Source organism: Chiroxiphia lanceolata, chromosome 2 (genome assembly GCF_009829145.1).
Source record: "Chiroxiphia lanceolata isolate bChiLan1 chromosome 2, bChiLan1.pri, whole genome shotgun sequence".
NCBI classification, from domain to species: Eukaryota; Metazoa; Chordata; class Aves; order Passeriformes; family Pipridae; genus Chiroxiphia; species Chiroxiphia lanceolata.
Window position 1 is genome coordinate 29723311 of NC_045638.1, and position 14627 is coordinate 29737937.

The following is a 14627-nucleotide window of genomic DNA, read 5'->3' on the forward strand; positions in this document are numbered from 1 at the left end:
TGACCTCAAGTAACAAAATTACACAAATGTGCAGGCATTTTATCTTAAATAAAACTCAGATACATTAGTTCATAATGTGGAGTCATAGTTAATAACTGTCTTCCAGAACTGCTTATCTATATATATGTTTATAAAAATAAAAATAAATCCAATACAGAAATAACAGCCTCCTACAAAATGTTAACCAATTACCCAAATACCTGTAAAGGTAGGGTAAAATAAACTCCACCCATCCCTCAAACATTGCAATGCTAAAAAAAAAGATAATAAAAAAATACCCAATATGTGACAGAAGTAGGTTAAGTGCATTTTGTTTACTGGAGACAGGCTACAATAAAAAGCAGAAAATATTACTACTTCTTTACAGATACCATGTGTAATTCATTCTGATATAAGAATATTTATCCACTAGCAGTAATAACAAACCACAATTTTTGTCATGAAAAAAATAAATTGTATTTGCAAAAAGCAAACACATTACGGAGTGTGTAAAAATGCAATATTCCCATTTTCTAGTCAGAGTTCCAATTTATTGAAGTAACAGAGCAGAAAATGCACTGACAGCTGTTACATTTTATTGCGAATTAGTATATACGTTTTATATCCAGTGAGCAAATGCATGATACATTGTATTCCAGTAATTGCCACTGGCTTTCCAAATGGAAACTGAATGATCTTAGTGCAATTACACTCAGGAGAGTAAGTGTAACAAGCTACAGTTCTACATTATAGCTCTTTAACAATACCAAGAATTTTACTCTGTTTTTAAAAAAAATAAAATAAAAAGGTCAACTATATATATAAAGATAGAGATATATTTTAATCCATCTATTAGTGATAAAATGAGTATTTCTGCTATTCTGGCTTTGATTTGGTTGCATATAACACAGACTGTATGTTTCAAAAAGTTTGTAAGAATGATGCTTAAGTTTTCTCCTAGTTTGGACATTTCTTCAGCATCAATAGTTCGAGGGGCGGGGAGGGGAAGAGGGGAATGGACAGAATGGTTGGAAACTTCGAACACATAAAATCAAAACTTCTAATTTCACATAGGAAATAAATGTTTGCTATTCCTCAACTACACCCTAATTTTCCAGCACCCTTTTATAGAAAATTAAACATTTGCCTTGACAGATTTAACACACTACCTCCAGACATAATATTTTAAATGTTTGTTACCGTAGGCTTTTTTCCCTCCCCCAATAATCACCTGAGATAGTAACACTCCAAACAGAGCCAATGTGCTGAGCAGTTAATATTTCAAATGCATTAAGGGGAGTGGGGGCATGAGCGAAAAAAATTTTATTTTTATTTTTTTACTAACCTTCATGACATATTTTAAACCATTTCGTTGGGCAACCAGTCTGATGACAGCTTCTGCACCTTCAAGCTGTAGCGTGAAGCACTCAGTAAAGCCGGCAGTCTCCTCCCCTCTAGTGGCTACCAGCTCTCTTTACAGCAAACAGGGGAAGAGAGAGGCCTATAGAGGACCACCTCAGGGCCATTTGTGTCATTTTTCTAAGCTTACAAGGAGAGAAAAGAAAAAAAAAAAAAAACAAAAAAAAATCAAGAAAAAAAAAAACACCAAGAAAACCTACAACCCCACAACCAAACACATGAGAGCAGGCAGTCTATCACTGCAGCAAATAAAATTTATCAGTCATTTAAAACAATATGTTAGTAGTGACTACGACTTAATCAACACCAACCTGCTGACATAGATTTGCAATTTGAGCAGGTTATTAGTGATTGAATTAACAACATGTCACAACTTGCTTCTGATTTATTAAAGGAAGCTGACTAATGCAACAGGGCTATAAACAAAATGCATGGAGACATTTTTCAGGCATGCTGACTACTGTTGTACAGCCGACGGAAAAACAGAGTTAAAACAATCTCTCTGATTTTGCCTTTTTTTTTTTCTTTTGCAGGTGCTTATAGATTATTGCGTATTGGTGTCACTGAGAAGCATGGGGATCTATGTCGTAAATTTTTAGCCTGGGAGGGAACAGAACCTATGCAAACAAACATAAAAATTTCAGTCCTGTCACATCTAGTAAAAGGACTCAATGGGAGGGCTTGGCACAGGGAAGCAATGAGAAAGTACAGGATATTGGGACACACTGTGATATCAGCAATACAGTAGCCTAATCATTGCCATTATTTTTTTTATTTTGCTGTCCTCATGATGGAGACTTTTAAGAAGGCATAAGGAGTACTAAAAGTGAGGTAGCATGGTTTTCTGTAGTTTACCTATATCTCTTCCGAAAAATGTAGGTTAACGGGGAAGAAAGCACAACTACACTCTGTAACCCATAAGCAGTCAGGACTTGCAGTTGTTTTGTGGGCGTGGGCTAATATTGACCCAAATGTACAAAAAAGTCTATATAGAGCATGGATTCTTTCACTTTTCAAAATTTATTTCTGAACAGGGTTTATTTCAAACCCCACTCTTTGCTCATGTATCAGGCTCATGCATATCCATCAATATAAAACTAAGACCTTTCACAGTTTTAGAGAAAAAAAAAATTCAGAGGAGTGCTGTAAACACAATTAAACAAGATCTGTACAGATTAGCCTTGATAGTGTATCCAAGGGTAACCTGACCAGATTTTCATTTGCACCCACTTTTAATTCTGAAACTATTAGTTACAGCCCAACTAAAAGCCTGAGAGCATTTTCATGAGAAACAAGAATTTAACATAAATCCACATAACCAAGGAAATTCAGAATTGAAGCTGTCAATTCTTAGGCCCAATAGAACACATAAAGGGGCTTGTTAATGCTGAACTAATTGGCATTCTTGGCTTGACAGTCTCAGCAGAGAGACCAAGGAGTGAATAAGCATGGAGACTGCACTACCCTCTCACTCACAGGTGGTCCCTCTAGGTTAGGACTAAAGCATATTTGGAGATGAAGAAACAAAGAGAAAAACGTACACCAAAGGTACTGTTTAATTTGTGAACAAGAGAGTTTAGCCTGCACTGAAGGTGATGCAACCAATTCTGAACCAATGGCTATTCTTACATCATCAACTAGCCTGCGAATAAGCAAAGGTTCATATTTCCTTTTAACAGTAGTTTATGTTTCATAATTAAGGGGAGAGGCTGATATCCCCCAGTCACCTCTATCATCATGTTAACTTCTATGAAAATGTACGAAAAATCCTTACCTGGAAAACTCTGTAAACTGACCAACATAGTCGCGTTATTTTCAGATGCACTCAGGGGCAGGACTTAATCTCTACCTCCTTGAAGTTGCTTGCTACAGGCCAGGGAGTAAGTGTACCTGCAGTCTTAGCCCCTATGATACACAAAACAGCTCACCCTCCAGATCCTATGTAAAAGTAAGTATTTCTCTGGCAATCATCGCAAGGTAAGGATCTGGGTTTCTGTCATGCTTGAGGCCCTACTTAAAGGGATGTCTGTAGTACTCAATGAACTTCATAAGGTTATTGATGTATTGTTACCTCTGGAAGGGAACAATAAGGGATTAACAATATGTTTGCTTCATATAGATTAGTGCTGAGCAGTTTTCCATAGAACACTGTAAAAAATCTGCTATTGTTCCCATTGAAACTGTTGGATTAGAAAAGGGAGATACTGAAAATAAGACACACAATATTAACACTGAGGGTAATTAATCATGGGAGAAAATTACTGAGGGCCATAGGAGATTCCCTTTCAGCTGGAGTCCTTAAATCAATATTGAATAGCTTTTTAAAAGTTATGTTCTAGCTCAGCTACAAGTTTTAGGGTTCAATGCAGAAATTACATGATGAAATTCAATGGCAGATGTAATACAGGAAGTTAAACTAAAATATTGTCATGCAGATTTCTACACTTAAAATGTAATAATTTATTAATTTCAGCTCACATGAAGAAAAAGATATATTAAAAAGATGTTCCAAAAAAATGACCTATCTTAACAGAATAGTTCTACCACTGATGTAATATCAATGGAAATTAATGAGGAAGTCTCGATCCTATATGTCTTAGTGACTACTTAAAAATGACACATTCATAACTCTCCAGAGTTTTTCATTTGTCAGATTTTTTTTTCCTTGGCTAAAGTACACTCAGTGCAGTAGTGGAAGGTGGTGACAGAGACAATCCCAGCTCCTGGAGCCCTCTGGGGGGACTGTTTAGCCCCAGTGTTATTTTGACCAACCTCAGCACTGCCCTAAACTGTGCTAGTTTGAAATCATGCCGTGTAGCTGTTATACAGCTGATGAATAGCTAGGCCACAATATGATCTGTAGAACTCTACACTTGTCCCTCTGGCAGTCCTCAAAGCATGTTCCTAAAAAAAAGAGTAAAAGTAGAAGAAGAAGAAGTAGAAAAGAGACTTTGTGATCAGAATAACATCTATTTATTGCAGCTAAGATAATGTATCTAAAATAAATTCTTTAATTCTTATTAGCAATAGACTTGAAAAAAGGTAAGATCAGGATCTTCTTACAGAAGAGCATGCTTCTTACAAATGAGTAGAATTTAAAAGAAATTATTTCACTGTGACATATACAAACATCAACACAATCTCTGTTGTGGAAAGCAGACTAAAACCTTTGTCATTCCTCTCTTTCAGAAGCACCCGGAGAGGAAAAGCAGTTCTAATTTCCTGAGGCAAACATCAATTCTAACGGTATTATTTTAGAATTGCAATCATAATTGTCACAGCTTTTTTGGACATTTGGTAAGGAATCCTCAAAAAAATGATAAGCAAATAGAATCCTCCAGTATTAAAAATTAACGGTCACATGTTTGTTCGCCAACATCATTTATGTTTTCTATACTTGTTTAATACAAGAAATGAGATACAGTACTCAGTTTTCCACCATGATAGCTGTATACATCAGCCTTTGTGAATTTTCCTGAAGATATGTACCCTTTGCAAGAGCATTTTGAGAAGAATTTCTGATAAAATTTGAAAATTTTATAGCATTTTTAATAATTTAAACATACTGCATAGTCATCTATCAGCTGTTCATGAAACTCTAAATGCCGACAGCTTTTCCATAATTATTTTGTTCTCCTGAAAAAGTAAGTCTTCTGTTAACGGAGGAGTTATTAGAGACAACACAAATGGTTCAAAACCAATCCATGCACAGCCTTGTCTAATGGGACCGTTTGAACTCAGCAACCTACATGGATAGTTTTAGAGACTCAAGATCTAAACTTTCTAATACAAGAATTTCTGGCTTACAGTTTCTGACTATTATGTACATGAATGCAATACACATCTTTTAACAATGTTATCCTGTGACTAACAATTGTATCCCAAGACTCAATTTTTTTTTTCCTGAAGAGAAAACATTAATTCAGAAATAGATGTTAAATGTTGCACGCTACTGCTTCTTTGTTCTATACATGAAGCCAAATTCTACTTCCACTGCCAATGGGAGATAAAGGCCTTAATCATTTCAGGAATCTCTTGGCTGATGCACACTCATTTAATCTGAAAGCACCACATGGGATCTGATGAAAGAAATGTAGCCTGGTAACTCTTGGAACCCTGTCATCCTACCTTAGCAGATACATGCCAAGTCCCACCTGATGCATTTCTTGGGATTTCCCTCGTTCCTCACACTGCTTACAAAAATTGAGGATATTCCACAGTTAGTAGTAAATGGTGCAAACAGAGCAAAAAATTAGCAGAAGACGCTCATAGTGAATCTTTAGATGAAATCAAACAGTCTAAAATTGGTTTTATATCATCCAGCTTGGCTAGGGATAATAATGGTCTTTTCACATCCAACCACCAATTGGAACAACAGAATCATGATGAAATGAAACCACAAAAGTAGATTACAAACAATGTGAAGAAGTTATCTCTTTCAATTAATTTAAAATACACCAGTTATTAAATCTGAGAAATTGTCTCCCTGAGAATCTAAGGAGCCAAACAGCTTACTTCCGTTAGTGTTCCCTGAAACATTTTTCTAGATATGAGTCTTACTCTTGAGAAGAACCAACTGGTCAACAGGCAACACACACCCAGCAGCAGCAAAACCAGAAAAGAGTAGATCCATTTTCAGCTACTCAGTAAACCAAATTATAAACCAGTGGAAAGGCAGATTGCTTACTGCTATTGTAGTTGCCTGAGTAGAGACTTGAGGATGTTCTGCATTTTTAACAATACACACAAAGAAATGAATCAAGTACTAGTTATTGCTCATGGGCAAAAGAGGAACATATTTAAGATTTTTCTGCAGATGACTGCAGAGGAAGCCAAGAAAAATATAATATAGCCCTACAGATGCATAGTAAGTAATTCTTTTTCCCATATTGCGGTATCATATGCGAGGGAACACATTTGCTCCAGGATTGCCAGTTCACAGAAGGATCAACTCACAGACAGGTTTGTAGAACCCCGTGTGAACCGACAGAGCTTTCCAAATTCAGGGCAGATGAAAGGGAGCAAACGATCTATGCAGTGCCAAATTGTATATGGTGCTACAGATAGCTGATCAATGCCAGCCATGTAGCAGACCCTTGCTCTGACAATCTGAAGGTCTGCTCAGGTGACTACAAACAGTAGAAGCAAAGAGAGAACACACGGAGCACAGCGTGGGCGTTATAACTAGAGTGCTGTAAATTAGAAAGGCACACATTTGTAATTGGCATTGCTGACAAAGAAGTGGCACTAAAGTTACAGATGGAGTCAGAGCTGATGCTGGAACAAGCAGCCTAAATAGCTTGTCACTCTGAGCTCATTAAGAAGTAAAATGCAGATCAGGGAACAGCTAAGCAGCTGGGTCAGGTTGTTCATTGGCTAATTTAGTCTAAACAAGAAAGAGGGAAGGCATGAAACATGTTCTGGAAGAGTGTAAAAGAAAGCAAGGAACCAGAAGGGTAGGGGTGGCCAACCACTTGCTGCAAGCTGAAACACAGCTTAAGAGAAAACACCAAAGCCAAAGAAAAAAAAACCTTGAAAAAAACCCAAACCTCCAAACTTAAATCAACCTTCGCCTTCTCTTCTCTTCTCTTTTTTTTTTGCTATTTCACTAAATAAACAAAATGCAAAAAAATTGGGGTTTCAGCTGTCTCAAAAAATCATTGGAATCCAAGAATCAAGTAATCAGCAACACACATGCCAGTCAAGCATACAGCTATCCACGGCTGAAGACCGACACTGACATATTCATACATATGTATGAGCGTCAGTATTTGCATGTCAGCGCTAAGCATGTAACAATGCAGGTACTTGGGTTAGAAAATTTGGCAAAAACCCCTCTCTCTTTTCAGAACTGAAGCCAGACCTGCCACCGTTGCAGTCAGAAGGTTTGACGGCAAGGCAGCTCAGCACTCTCTTCTCCCCAAATTATGAACCACACGATCACCTTCTAAAAACTGAAGCTTGCAATGAGGATCTCCTAACACGCACACTGGAACCCAGAACTCTCCAAGCTCAAATTCCTGCCAGAAAACCTCGACAGACCCACCTAGATTAGACATTTACAAAAGGCTCCCTCCTACCCTCGCCTTCCTTGTTGCAGTGCCATTTTGTAGCACTCCTTTTTGTGAGAGGGCTGTGTGGAATCAATGTGCAACAGAGGGGAAGGCTGGTACAGCAATGTTAACTAAGTCTTCTTTGTAATTAAAGGCGTAAAATCTGCTCCATACATAATCTTTATTTAGGTGAATTTCATAGCGGATAATCATATCTTTATGAAAGAGAAAGAAACAAATAAGCTAGAAATTTGTGGTCTGTCACATTTAGAAGACATCATCAGTCAACGCCAAGATGATTTTTATGCATGGGCATGTAGGTATTGGGAATAAAAGGGGCTCTTGTATGATATTTACATCTTCTGTGATCCATTCTCATTCCCCCAAAATAAGTTTTGTGAAAGGTTATGAGTTTTAAGCAATACTATGTACTGTGATTGAGCCAAACAAAGAAGAGCAGGCGAAGCAGAAGATGCCAGAACCCCTGTTTGCGTATCATATTCTGTCTTCCTGCAGAGCTCCCAGGGTCCCTGGGCATTGCAGAAGGTACAGAAAATCTCAGAACAACCCCCAAAATTATCTATAAGTGCCATGACCCTAGCAAATTGTTGTGATACAGCCTGTACAGAGCTCTTCTACTCCGGGTCCTCTTTCTGGAGATCTTATTGCCCTCTCTAGCATTACCCATCTTCCTGAATTTTTCCATTTCATTTTACACCCCTTTGTTTGATTTACTGTGAAGAAATGTGTCAGTGCTGCTAGAAAGGCAGTTGATTTTTAGATTTAACAGAAAAGGAGCTAAAAGTTGAGATCTTTCTCCGTGAGGGAACCATTATAATGTTCTATTATCCCTGCAGGGATGAAGAGAAATTCGTGTAAATGTTACTTATTTAACAGAATATTCTTAAACAATGTATCAAACTACTTACTGAAATCACATGAACGAATCATAAGAGACTAGTGAATTGAAATGATTAAGGCTAGTTTAATTTCTTGAAACCAGGACATTTCCCCAACATCATAATATGGATTTGGGTTACAGAGTCTTGAAATAACTGCTGGATCAGTTTTCTGTCATGTCTGTTGATGTAATTCACAGCTCATAGATACAAATTCAACTCTCTGAGTAGGGCATACCTCCTATTTTCCTTTTCTTTCTGCTTTCTTTTTTAAACTGTTATTTTCTTTCTTAAAATAAATTTCTCTCTGTTAATGTTTATTGAGATAATTATACTGATCTTTTAAATTGTCATTATTCTTCAAACAAATGCTGTGTAAGCTTTGTCAGACTTTCTCCGTGTCCGTTTCAAGATGTATAGAGAATATTTTAGTTTAATTATTCATTTTCTTTTTAATATAGTAATAAAGACTAAAATAAAAACAACCTGACAATTTTCTATAAAATCTAAAAAAGGAGGAGGACACTATGTCTCATTTATTGTAGAAGAATGAGACTATCTCAATAGTTATTGCAGAAAAATCTGCCTTGGACAAGTAGCTCTCCTACAAATAGCACAGAGTGATTCAAACAGCTGATGTCCTCAAGGTACAGTGTCATGCTGCAAGTTGGAATAGCAGAACTTGACCTACTGTTACCCAGCAGTGATAATCAAATCTTAACATAAGGACAGGATGATTTGGTGGATGGAACATGGAACTGAAAATTAGTAGCCCTCAACTACATCCTTTTCCTGACATACACTTAAGATGAAATTCTCCTCTATTCCAAAAACCCAGGAAATCCTAAAGGAAATCAGTGATAACAGGAGGCGTTTTTATTATTGATTGTTATCCATTCCTCCCTTAGTCACCCCTGTCACGTTAAAAGGGGTAGAAAAGATGAATTTTCTGTCCAACCTGTATTAATTTATTTTTTTTGGCTTTCAGTGTCCCCCAGGAGATCAAAGCCTTTTAATGTCCAAAACAGTCTGTTAGTGTCTCACTTAATGAGACCCTTCATTTAACAGATTCATCGAGACAGACATAACATTTGATAGCTTTTTATATAAGAACTGCACTTAACAGTGCTAGGACAACCCCTCAACAGGGTTCTTCTATGAGTTATTTTGCCGTCGATGAAACAGTAAGCACCTAAAAATGGACTCACTCTAACAGTTCATGAAATAACATGTTTATTAATACAAATTTGTGACAACTGATAGGGTTTGTATCATCAGTGACGACGTTTAACTGCAGAAGTTATGCTAAAACCAGGTATCAACAACAAAAAGGTCGGGCACAAGCATACAGTCTAAGGCAAAGCAACTTACAAACAACATTAATTAATACTGCAAAACCTAAGCAAAAACTCTAAAGCAAAGCCACTCACACAGCACATGCTCTAAACCAACTTACAAATAACTTACAAACTTAAAGCAAAACTTAAACACGCGCCCTAAATCAAAAGAACTAACAAAGAATAAGTAAAGCAAAAACTTGAGCACCCGTCCTAAAGCAACTTACAATAAAGGAATAAGTAAAAATTTTTAAGTACTATTGAGTAAAAGCAAAATTAGTATTTCTATCAGTCTATCTATATATGTAACAATCGCTCACCCCAAGGCGTCCTGAGAAGGTGAAGGGAAGAAGGCAACCTGTCAGTTACCTCTGCAGAGCTGATGGAACTTCTCCTCCATTTTTGCTTGGGTCCAATCTCTTTTTTATACCTTTTTCTTTAGGCAGTTTGAATGGCTACAGTCAAATAAACTAATTTGAGGGTGATAGACAGATGAAATAGGCCTAAGGGTCCACTTCCCAAGTTCCAGGATGTTCAGAAAAAAGGCCGTGTTATCTCCATATCACTCCTTTCTTCATTTTGATCCTTTTATCGGTGCCTGGGAATGTCTCCCCAGGTGCAGGGCTTTTCCAGGGAATCATCAGGAGCCTTTTCTTCTGTTGTGTGGCCTAATCTATCACCTTACAACCCCTCCTCCAAAAACGTATCCCAAATTAGCAGGCACTTAAACAATTGAGCCAGTTTAAACTGAGATGCTAAAGCTTTCTCTTCTCATAGAAACCTTGCGAATAGCTAATATCTGCAGCATGTTTGGAGATAACAAAATGAAAAGTTCTCTAGAAATGCAGATTTTTGCTGGTACTATGAACAAATATAATTAGCATTTTCTTCAGCATTATTTGCTTTTTGTGTTATTTGTTCAAATTTATGACTTTTGTGTATTTATATGCACCAAAAATTAATAAAAAGATTTATTAAAGAAATTACATTGTTATAATTGCTACAATTGGAAAATCAGTATAACTTCACAGACAACAAAGCAATATGTTGAATTTATGAACCTTGCCGGACTTATTTACATTTAGCATACTGAAAATATTTGAACCATTTAGTTGATGGATTGGAAGCATATTAGGTTAATTAATCCTATCTTGCAAGTATCCTTTTCAGAGTTTATATGCTTCTTATATTAGTTTTACTTAAAAGAATATATGTGTTCTGGAAAAAACTTGTGAGTTATTACACTTCAATTCAGCGAAAGTAGTGTTTCCAATTTCAGTAACATCTCACAGACTTTCAAGTAGGTCTGAACTGTACTGGAAAGTTTTACTGTTTGTTATGACAAAAGTGTTATTTTTCATTTTCTAGTTTAACATGAAAGCTGCAATGACTCTTCCTCCACTCTTTTGCCTTGTGATTTCTCTAATAGAAATCATGATTTAAAAAGGGAATTTTTCCTAATTTAATTATTTTCTTTCTCAGCCTGTGAAGTTTAAGATACTAAAGGCAACTAAGTCTTATGTTGCACTGGGTACCTATTTCTGGGGTTTTGGGGTTTTTTTTACTAGATTTCTTTGACCGTCCCTTGCTGCTCCTGGAGAGGTCTAGTCTTGTATGTGTTGTACCAAATATCCCGAATTTTCCTCTGCTGCGTCTCATAAAATAGTGTCTAAACAAGCCATCCACGAATGATGAAAATTATGACTTTGAGCAAAAAGCCTTTAAGTCATGAAGTCTGCACTGCAACTGGAGGTTGAGAGTGATGCAAACTATCACTAAAAACGGGTTGAAGTTCATGAGAATGTAAGCAGTGATTTTGTTACTGTCTTTTCCATAGCTTGCCGACATCTTTAATGTGTAGTCAGACACCCTGGCAGTTTAATATTTAATAGATTGGTTCCAGTTTCCTGAAATCGTATGTGCTTTGTGTGGTTGTAACCCATATCCAAACAAAATTTCCCTGTCTGAAAGATCTGCCCTCAGAGATGTGGCTTGTAGTGTTCAGTGTATCCCAGGCATGAATTGAGCTCACTGCTGTCACATTCATCACTTCAGAACCATGACAACAATTTAATGGAATTAATCTTTAATAGAATTAAGTGTTTGTAAATCACCTGACTTTATTTTGCACAAAGAAACCAATGGAAATCTATCTCAATAGATCATATTAACTTAGAAGTCTATGATGCTAGATCAGTTTCAAGCTAGAAAACCAAACTGAAATCCGTACATTCCTAATCAGAGAAATTATATCTGGCAGTTCAATTATATGTGCAATTACTCATACTTCAATCATAGGAGATACAAAAATTCAGTGTTTCATGCTAACTCTGTAAAAAGGAAATGCATATTTATGAAAAAATATTTTTATCTTTTTTATCTTTTATTTTTTTTCTTTAAGAAACTTCTTGAGGGGAAAACTACTTGGTGGGAAAAAGCTCATCTAAACAGAATTCTTTGCACTATTTTTACTAATACACTTAATTTTTTGTCACATATGTTACTACAATGACTAGTAGGTTCTGTAAGCAAAAACCTTTGGTACTGTAAACATATTGAGAGCAAAATATGCTAAAATTTGTTCTTGAAAGTGCCATAAAGGTTATTTCAGTTTTTTGTAGCACCAAAGTAACCCAAATAATTCTTTACTCACATCTGGACAAAAGCTTTCATGGTAAGAAGTTGAAGAAAGAAAGTCAGCCTATACTGAGGTCCCTCCAAACCCCATGATCAAACACCATCAGTTTGTCTATTCCCCATTGAGATAATAGTTATCTCCTACTACAAGGAATAGCAGTCTCAGCAGTGAAGGTTGTGGTTCAAATGCTTGTTAGAGAACAGAATGGACGCTTGTCACCACATATAAAAATGTGTTTCAGTTTCCTCCTTTCTTCAAAAGTCAGATGGCAAAAATCAAGCATTTAAAGTTAGAAAACTCCATATAGAGAATCCTGAAATATACCATGGTTTATGAACAATTGTGTGTTATTTTCCAGTGGGGATTCTAATTCATTCAGTGCACATGACGAATAGGTAAGGGAGTTTACACAATAATTTTAAGAGTATGTCCATAGTGAACAGTATTGCACTGTGAAAAGGTACCCAGCTGGCTCCAAAACTAGGAACAATCACAATATGAAAAGCGAAGTGACCTAATTAGTCCCAGTGCAAATACCACATTCACATCACTATACTGCTTCCCATACATGAGCTACTATACCTGTGTGGCATAGCACTGTGGCATACACATATCCTCTCTTTTGGGACTAGCTTGAATAACCTTATGTGAAGTGTATGTGGATGTGCCCTACATTTCTCAATTATCCCAAGTTCTTAATTATCTTCGAGTGCTTGCTATCGGAACTCAACATTTTTAAAGAAGAGTTTATCAGTAGGTAATTAATATATCTTTATCTGTAGGCAATTAATATACCCTTAAGATATTCAAGAAGAATAATGATTTTCAGCAGCTAAGAGCGTTTTAAAATAATTTGCTTTTTCAGAAGATGGGTGTGACTCACTTTCTTAAAATAAGACCTCTGAGAAGCTGTCAAGACCATAACTGAATATTGTTATTGTTATATTCCTGTGAGACTCACAGGAATCCTAAAAGGGAAGTCAATAGAATTTTTCTCCTCTTGGGGGAAAAGGGAAGGGGGAGTAGAACTCCCCACTCCCCTTCCGTCTCGCTCTCTTTTTTTTCTTTTTTTTTTTCCTTTAATTTTTCATTTAATTTGGACAATTTCTTGTGAGGTTTATATTTTAAATTGTACCACAAAAAGAAAAAAAACTTTCAAAGGAAAAATTGTTTATTTATTTCCAGGTTTGCTGGAGCCTAGAAAGAATACTATTATGAAATGTTCTTTGTTTCTAGAAAATTATGAGGAAGTATCAGGGAAGGAAATAGCCTACACCATTACTAGCCTCACTCCATTCTTTATTGGTGTAACCTTTAATTCAGTTATATGAAGAAGTGCCAAGTGAAACACCATGAAACAAAAATTCAACCAGGGTAAAACTAGGCTAGATGCTTTCAAACACCCATCATTTAATGCATTACTTTTTTTTTTTACAGGCTAATTTAATTGGTACCCTTCACAGAAAGTAGAGAGGAGTTAAGTGAACTGTTCTGATTTAATAAAACTGAAGAGGTAATATTTTATACTGTGTTGGCTTTTAGTGTTTGCATTAAGTACAGAGAGAGCACCAAATGCTTTAACAAATATATACGAATGCACAGATCTTACCCCTAGAGCTTACAATATGAAAAGACAGATGGAGAATAATGGAAAAAAATATCACAGAAAAGAAAACTTCCTTTGTCTAAAGGTAGTATATTAGAATACTTAAATTCTAAGAATTAGTATCCTAATTTTTTGTACTATTCAGAGCAATAGAACATGAGGAAACATCTCAGATGACTGTCTCTTTTTCTTTTCTGCTAACTTCTCAGTTGCCCTCAGGAACAGATTGTTTTCAGGCACTTTCCCAGTGACAAACAGCCTTTTCCATTCATCAATAGAGTTCACTCAAAGTCAGGCTGAAGAGAGATATTATCTTATTGAGTAAAGTCAGGACCAACTAATTTCAGACCCTGAAATGAAGTATAGTGTAAAACTGTAGGACCTTGCTTTATTTTTTGTTTAGTCTTTTCTATTTTACATTTATCAGCCAGAATTGCTGCTATTTTTCCTTTTCCTAAATGAATTAAATTATAACCCAATTAAAGCTTGTGAGTTAAAGCATTTACCTATTTTACTTAAGTGTATGAAGTTGTCTTAACACAATAACCAGCACAATGACAACCCACTATTAGTGGACTGCTAATCCCCATTTGGTAGGTACAGATGACGAATATCTGTGTCCTTTTTTATTCAAAAAAAACATGAAGAGGGATCAGGGGTAAAGGATACTGATTCCTTTTGAAATCACAGTCCTCC